This window comes from Eriocheir sinensis, chromosome 41 (genome assembly GCF_024679095.1).
Source record: "Eriocheir sinensis breed Jianghai 21 chromosome 41, ASM2467909v1, whole genome shotgun sequence".
Classification (NCBI taxonomy): domain Eukaryota; kingdom Metazoa; phylum Arthropoda; class Malacostraca; order Decapoda; family Varunidae; genus Eriocheir; species Eriocheir sinensis.
The window spans coordinates 5,979,194-5,988,481 of NC_066549.1; positions in this window are offsets into that span (position 1 = coordinate 5,979,194).

Below are 9,288 nucleotides of genomic sequence, written 5' to 3' on the forward strand. Positions count from 1 at the left end.
AGGTGTGGCTGAATGAGGGGAGTGTAGGAAGAGGATGAGAGGTGGTATGGAGGTGAGGTGGTGAACAAACGGAAAATACCGACTAGAGTTAAGCATAACCCCCGATCCTGACAGACAAGAGAGGGTGTGTGTAGGCAGCAAGGTGTTTATTTTTTTTACCGCAAGGGAGCCAACTCAAGGGCAAAAAACAAAAACAACAACAACAACAAAAGCCCACTAGACGCTGCTCCAAACAAAAGATAAAAGAACGAGAGGCCAGACAAGAGGTCAATTTCGGGTAGAGAGGTGTCTGGATGCTCTCTTTTTGAATGAGTCCAAGTCGTAGGCAGGAGGAGTGCAGGAGTGTTGCTGTGTAGCTTATGATCTGAGGAAATTATGGATGAATACCAATGTTCACGTGGAATATTTCTTTGTATTTAGTTACACGGAATGATTTTTTTGTTTCTATGGAAGAAGAGTGTTTCAAGTAACTGATGAATAAGATTAAGGTTTCAGAGCAGTGTCCCCCCCCAGCCTCGCCCGCCGTCCCGCCCTCCACGTGCAGCACCACCACCTTGCCGCAGCCTCCGCCCGCCCCTTCCCGCGGCCCTCACTCCTCTCCGCTGCACCACCTGTCCGGCCGCGCCACACCCGCCAGCTGGGTCAGTCAATACCTGCCGTCTGGTCAATACTCCGGCCGAGTTTATGAGTCGGTCATCCCGGCCAGCTGGTCATGGACTCTGCGGGGACAAGCACTCGCTGTACCTACGCCCGACGCTGCGTGTGACAACTTGAGGAGTGTTTATTAAAGAATCGTGGTGAAGGCAGCGACACGTGCAACTGAAGCTAAGGCACTGTGTCTACTTATGGTCGCAGGTGGCAAGGCATCACCACAAAACATCCGTGTTCCTGCTGTCGCTGAGGCTACGTGACTTCTTGAATACGATGCTTTCACAAGTTAGGAAGGTTACTCAAGCGTTCCTCAGCTGTCACTCCGTGGGTTAGGATCAGCTCTCGCCATACATACGTTGAAAGGTTGCTGACGTAAGGTTTCATACAGACTGCCTGCTTGCACGGTCCGTGACTGATGAATGTTTTAGTCCATAAGCCCCGCAGATCCCAGCGTTGGCGTTGCTCGGTGAGTCTGGCGAGACTTGCTGATCAAAAGTTGCTTTAATTCTTTTATCTGCCCGCTGCCAGAATATTGTAATCTTTACTGCTGATTTAAGTGATTTATTGGGAAGTATTACTGACGCTCGTCACCCGATAACCACGCACCCGAAAAGTATATTAATTGTTTACATGCTAAAAAATAACACAGCCGTGATAGTCATCTTGCGCCAAATGTTACTTGGTCGTTGTTGTTTTCATGCCCGTCAGTGTGTTGTCTGTCACAACGGCATGGTGGACGAGTACTCAAGGGCACCATTCATCTCTTGCCCCAGCACGAGGCGGCCCCTCGGAGGCGTGTCCTCAACGGCCAAGCCTCATTTCATGTTGTGGCCCTGAACACTGTGGCTTCATCTGCAGCGTCCTAGCAGGACAAGGCCTTGACTCTCTATTGCCGCCGTCTAGTGTGCAATACACCTTGGAATACAGCAGTAATGAAGACATTCCATATTATGTACGATACTTCTCACCTTCTCATCTCTCTAGACATTAAGGGAAAATATTACCTCCGACAGGATGATATAATGCTGCATCACAACAAACGGATATGATAAAGACGCGGCCAAATGTTTGAATACATGAAAAACTTTGCGGAAACTCGCTTCGCCTGCAGCACGATCCGCCGCAATACAATCTTCGTTTTGTAATGATTCACGGCTGCCACGGCTCAGGCGGCTCAGGCCCAAAACAATTCAACGAGCGATCATAGACGATGACTAGAAATTATTACAATCTAAATGATAGAAAAGGTTTCATTGTTAAAATTTCGCTATAAAATATATATAATTGTGCGGGGCATCACAGTAAGAGAGTAGTTACATTTATTCTCCTGTATCACCATATTTGAACATTAGAATGGTGTATTTGTATTAGCGTCACAGACGAGTTTTGTTATCTCTTCCGATTTCCTGTGGCTCGATTTTCGTAACATTCGTCGTCTTAATTTACATTTCCCTCTTAGCCACGGCAGTCACGCACAGCAAGGCCCCCGCGAGTACGGTTATCAAAATGTTAACGTAATCTGTATCATTCATGCGCCCACTCGTAGGACTGAAGCGCTGCCTAAAAGGTCGAAGTGCTCCTCCCTAACGCACTTTTCCTAGAGTCTGGGCCTCCCGTCTTATCGAGTTGTCACAGAGGCGCGAGGCACAACATCTACAAGCGCACACACGTCCCTCACTACAAGTAAAATGCATGTAGCACTTATGTCCCGAACACCCATCTATCTGCCCGGCGCCGGGAGGAGTAGCGGCAGGTGTCATTACTAGGCCGGCCTGGGGGGTACTGGGCAATACATGGCTGCTGAGGAATCAAATAATCCATGCAGCACACACACACACACACACACACACACACACACACACACACATAGCTCGGTGATCGAAGCTGCTGATGCGCATATGTACTGTTTTTTTTTTTTTTTGGTAAATCTTTCCTCCTTAATATCGAGAAGATTTCTGGAAAGACAAGAGCTTTCGTCAGCGCCTCGTGTGCTGCCGTCTGGGAGAGTTCAGGTCGGGGAGACATCGCGCAGGAAGCCCGGTGCACGTATAAGGCTGTGCCGTACAAGTCATTTATGACAAGAGAAAACACGATTTGTCCAAAAAGATCTCACCGTGCAGACGAGAGGAGCCGCCGAGGCTACTAAAAATGTGGGTCATGAAGGTGTGGCAGCCTGGAGCGGGGCGCTGCGGCTGCCGTCAGGGCCGAGGCGCTGCTGCCGCTGGGTCAAGTGAAAACGGAATAGCTCTGGTTGCAGGGCTCGCCCAGGGGGTCCTGCGAGGCACACATAGCGAAGGGTATGGAATCTGTATAATTAGTGACGGCGCAGGTAGCAGCAGTGGGGGCTTGGGGCCTCCACGCCGGCCTGCCCACCGCCGTGCCGCGGGGTGCAGCCTCCGCGCGCTGGCCGGCTCCGCAGCGGCTACATTCACCGATGATTCAACCTCGGAAGAATTCAACTGGACTGGCCATTTTCCTGCTCTGGATAGGAGTAGAAAGTTTTGGGTTCTTTTCAGCTACATTCCACAACAGTTTTCTCTCTTAGTTAGGATAAGGAAGGAAACCACGATTAAGTCTGAAAGCAGAAAAATAACTAATATTATGACGCTGATCTGTGTGTTACGCCCTTGTGGCGCGCGTGGGCAGCGTCGTGAGTCCTGCAGGTGTGCCGGCGTCACCTTCCCCCTCCCCCTCCCTCCCTTTGTATCCGTCCCAATCCACCTTGGCGTCGGGCTCCACCAACTCTCAGCACTGGCTCCGCCGGGCTGCGAGGGAGAGGCTGACGGACAAGGAGATTTTTTTCCCTGTTTACGTGCCCTTGGAAGACGTTACTCGGCAGGTTGAATGGTCGTGTAATAACTTCTCTACAGAATCAGAGAGAGAGGACGAAACCCAAGTATTCCTCATCGTGGGTGCGTGCAGACACATGCGTGAAAGCACGTCTTATCAGGCCAGCCAGCCCTGTCGCTGCGTCAGCCCACACGCCGCCACCACAGAGCCTCCGAGCAGGTCTGTGCGCCGGAGGAAAATGATCTTTCTTAACCAAACCTCTCCTGTGTCTGTCTGTCTGTCTATCTATCTATCTGTTTATCTATCTGTTTATTTGTCTGCCTATTTGTCTGTCTGTCTGTCTGTCTGTACGTCTCTCTCTCTCTCTCTCTCTCTCTCTCTCTCTCTCAAAGGACAAGAATAGCGAAAAGCACTGACCCGGACACGTTCACTGACGGACAGGACGCGGTACAAGATGGTTAATATTTCATGACTTTCGAAGATATGGAAACAATTACAGTAACGATTACAAATTAAAAAGATCGAAATAATGATGATGATACCGGTGATAACGATGATCACAATTCTATAAACAAGATAATGATAGCGGCGATTTTCATGATAACGCGACTCTTGAGTTTGCCTGAAGAAAAAAGACAAAGGATAACAACAACAATAACAACAACAACAACAACAACAAGCGCCAAGGATCGATGTGGCAGTGAAAGGAGTAATGTCGGAGTAACCTCGCTACTGAATACTTATAACTTCTGACCTTGATAATATTTCTGGATGGGGCAGAAGGAACGTGGTGTCTTTCATTACTTCAAAAACTCAATTTCTGACCTTGCTAATATTTCTGGATGGGGCAGAAGGAGCGTGGTGTCTTTCAATACTTCAAAAACTCAATTTCTGACCTTGCTAATATTTCTAGATGGGGCAGAAGGAACGTGGTGTCTTTCAGTACTTCAAAAACTCAATTTCTGACCTTGCTAATATTTCTGGATGGGGCAGAAGGAACGTGGTGTCTTTCAATACTTCAAAAACTCAATTTCTGACCTTGCTAATATTTCTGGATGGGGCAGAAGGAGCGTGGTATCTTTCATTACTTCAAAAACGCAATTTCTGACCTTGCTAATATTTCTGGATGGGGCAGAAGGAGCGTGGTGTCTTTCAATACTTCAAAAACTCAATTTTTCCACCTGACCACTCGACACGTCCGTCCAGACATTCTATTCCCTATTCTTCAATAATACGCAGCTGTCACCTTTTACACTAAGCACTATTGGTCGGTATCTCAATTGGAAAATTCATCCCTCATCTCTTGCTAAGTAGCTTCCTCGAGGTTAGAGATTTTGTATCATCAACAACAGTTATCTACCCCCTCCCAGCGGCTAACTGTACACAAGGCCCCTGTCTCCCCCGTATGGATCATGCATCTCGTGTGTGTGTATGGGGGGGTGGTGGTGAGGGGATGAGGGGAGGGGGATACTCATACAGCTCTTTTGGACAGAGGGCGGTATTCGTAGACGCTCCAACCTCCCACATCAACTATTACCAAAGGCCGAAAAGGAGATTAATCGGGTCTTCATGATTTATTTTTCACATTCATGGTACAGACGAAGGGTCACACTACCTCCGGGGTCATTAAACTACCCCTGGAAATGCCCCAAACGCCTACGAAAGCCTTGTTAAATATGTGTACTTGAGCGCCGAAAGGTTTGGGAATACGGGTCAGAGTCAAAGGCCGTATTTTAAGACACCATCGCTTCTCACATCAACTATTTCTAAAGGTCAAAGAGGGGATCAATCTGCTTTTCATGAGTGTTTTTAAGGTTCATGGCACAGAAGAAGGGTCAAACTACCACCAGGGTCATAAAACTACCCCTGGTAAGGCCTACAGCTCCTACGAAAACCATGTCAAATATGTGAACTTGGGCAACGAAATGTTTTAAAATACGACCCAAAGTCTTTTCCTCTCATCAGTTTACTTCCTTTTACTGACAGTCTTTTACCTCTGAAATTCCGCCACGGTGTTGCCTGTCTTTCTATCCTCAATCGATACTTTCATGCAAGCTACTATTCTTCACTTGCTAACTCCATGCCTCCCCCTTCTCGCGGCCCCGCTGCACAAGACTTTCTACTCTATCTCACCTCTGCCATCAAAATTCCTGGTGCAACAGTCAACCAGCATCTTCATCATTTCATCCCTTTCACTGGCAAACTCTTGAACAGCCTCCCTTCCTCTGTTTTTCCTCCTTCCTACGGCTTCAACGCTTTCAGGAGAGCAGTATCAAGGCTCCTCCCAGACCGAATTTGTCCCCGTATTTTGACTTCTATACTCGTCACCTCACCAGTGCATAGGGGCCATTTTCTCGACTTCCTTTGGTTTAAGAAAAAGCAACACTTGTTATGGGTGCATTCTACCGTATCACAAGACAACTTTTTTTCCTGGGTATGCTGCTATGTATTCAGGAATCACGCAAATAATAGTAAGTATAGTTTTCAAGTCATCTTAGAATAAAGTCCACAGCCCCCAGGCCTTATCTGTCTCCAGTCAAACAATAATATTAAGCATGTGGTCTCCGCCTAAAACCGACATATTTGCACTCCAGCTCTAACAATTTGAGTATTAAGGCAAACGCATCACCAGACTATACTAATTACCTATTATTTACCTATTTACGTATTCAATTACGCTTTTCATTATTTACCCGTTTATAATGTTTTTTTTATGGCGGGATTTCTTTGTTTCATATTTTTTTTTTTCGCCCTTGAGCTGCTTCTTTTACTGCCCCCCCCCTTCCCCCCCACACACCCTCACTCACACACACAAAAAAAATCTAAATGCTGTGGCCTTTTCAAGAGAGGGGATGGGTCTTAAGGTGAGTTGAGTGCCTTTTGCCGCTAACGATTAAATTCTACGGGTAACTCCATAAATTTTAACCACAGAACTCGGCCACAGAAAACGAAAGCGCTATGTGGGTAACCATTGTAGATTATGGGAGTGTGAGACTTTGCTAAGTAGCCATATCTCAGGGCTGGTCGTGGGTAATAACGATACAGGCAATATATTAAGAGCCTCCTCTAGGTGTACGTGCCCCAGTATACATGTTAAGAAGAAACAATGAATCTATATGATGTTAAGTTCACAATTTTTTTTCTATCATCTTTTAGAATCACTGCTCCTTACTTTGTCATATATATTTCTATACCCAATGATACCACAAGAGGGAGTGCATGAGGGGGCCTAAATCATGACCCCGCTTGGTGCCCCGAAAGATTAAAACCAGCACTACATCCTCTTACGTGTTATATTTCTCTCCTTGCTAATCTCTGGAGCCTGGGAGGAGAACGGTCATAAGTTGTTTTGGGATGAATTCTTCCAACTATCGTAAAGGAAGTTTGAGTGTGGGTTCTATTCTTTGCGTTTCTTGTTTGGTAACACACACGAATAGATAAGAAAATATGAAATTAATGTTAAGTCCCTTCCTTTAATTAGAATCAACAAGTCTTAAGTAACTTTCAGGTTGTGGATGTCTAATGATCCTTAGTTTTGTTTATCTGTCTGAACTGATATATTGCGATGCATGAAGCCGGTGATGTCAGAGTGAGATCTAACTTTTAAGTGAACCTGGCTATGGGTATGGTGGCTATGGCTATGGGTATGGTGGCTATGGCTATGGGTATGGTGCTACATTATTTTTATTAATGATGTTACCGTCGAGTGTTTTGCGTTCCATACACACACAAGTAATGACCTAAATTAGTTAGGGTCCAATCTAGTCCCCGGTAGTGTCTCTCAAAACTGCCACACAAAAATCCACACTTACATTAATGGATATAGAAGAATCAATTTGCCTTCCCTGCCATGCTTTGTTGTTCTTTCCCTCTCCTGTCATTTCTCTTGCTTCTTCAATGCGCAGAGGTCCCTTGCTATGCTTTCTTGAGCCTGAAACGAAAATAAAAGACCTAACCTAAGTACGTTGTGGGCATGGCAACAGATACTAAGTAATATTGGAGATTCCAATCCCTTGAGGCCAAGGCAGATCACACCTCACACTGGCAGTTCCAGGTCTTCCGTGCCCGCCTCGGCGCACACGGTTACCATACCCTTAATATCTCAGTGACGCCTTCTTGGCAGCGAGGTCCAAACAAGTGTCAGCAGCTAGTCCTTCCCCTCCGTGTCCTTGCATGCCCCTCACTCTACAGTCGCGGGGAGTTCCTCGCTGACCAAAGCTTTAATGTTTGTTTCCTTCTTCGTTTGAAGGACGAAAAACTGATCTGAAGTGAACCGTGACAGGCGATAAGTAGTTGTAAAGAAAAAAATAAATAAAGGAATCAGTAGGCCCTGTGTAGTGGAACAAAGTGTAGTTTCAGTGCGTGAACACTCGAAAAAGTAATCTGTGGTAGTTGCTGATGTGCACAGGATATACAAGTCTAATGCCTTTTTTATAATATTTTTATTATTTAATGTATCATCATAATCATCATCTTCAGCCTTACTAATCCATGGCAGAACAAAGACCTTTCCCAACGTTTTCAATCATTTCTGTGTATTATGCATGTGATGGAGCATTCACTCTTCTCGCAGCGCCTCCCCTTGCTACTACGTTTTCTATAGTACTTCCTGGCGAGACACCACGTTGGGGCACAGACAAGTATAACAGTTTTATTGTGTCAAGGATGCCAGAACACACACACACACACACACACACACACACACACACACACACACACACACACACACACACACACAGGGCTGCTGATTGAAACAGGTGACAGGTGCGTTTCAACTGTATACACATCAGTAAGTAAATACATGGTTCACAGGATGACGGGCACACTGGCTGGTCATGGAAACTTACAGGCTACCATGCACAACGGATTTTTGCGTGTACCGAACGGAACGGTAGACGCGATTCTTGCGTCTCGTGACTTTTTTTAAAGTTAACAAAATCAAAGACGCCGAATCCGAGACGGGCTGAGTCACAACGCAGGTCAACTGGTTGGCAATGCTCCAAGTAGGCAACCCAATTTCTAAAATATATCAATAAAACATCCTCCACAATGTTTGCCACAAGACTGAATATGTCAAAAAGGTAATAATCTGAGAAGAGAAAATATGTCATTTTTCTTATATGTGATATATGTATTTTACACTGACACTATAACATCAATAAAAATATACATTCATGAGTACATCCAAGCTGAGCATAGAAATATTGAGCATTTTGTCGTAAATGTTCTTCACAACTGAACATGCACACGCCGAACACACACGTCACTCCGGAGGGGCGGGAGGGGGGTGTCGGGGCTGGCGGCGGGGCGCGGGTGGGCCAGCCTCAACCTGTGATGCTGGGCGACTCTAGTTTTAAAGATTGTTCCTCCACGGAGGGACCACGGGCCTCTGTCGGGAGCCGACAGACCGTCTCTATCGGCTGACACCGACCAAGTCGGTCTGTCGTTTAGGACTGGCGTGTCTCTGGGTAACGATTCTTACGCCCAGTGAAAGGAAGCTGAAATATGTACTTGAAGGACGACACACCGAAGAAAATATAGCGCAGGCGTGTATAAAATTATTTGACAGCATCTGTTCAGCTCCTTTGGGGGAGGAAAACGCCAGGCAGCGCGGCGGCCTGCAGGTGACGGGTTGATGAACTGATTTTTTTTTCAGCACATCATAACCCGCCTGCAAACGTCTATGTTGGCATTATTCGAATAATTTTGTTTACTGTTAATCATTAATGTGATGAAGTGTTTAACCTACACACATTGTGATCACTTTTTATAGAATATACTAATTAGATCCATGCAGGCGAATATTGCATATTTGCCTTAGAAGTGAACTATTCTTTAAAGAACAAT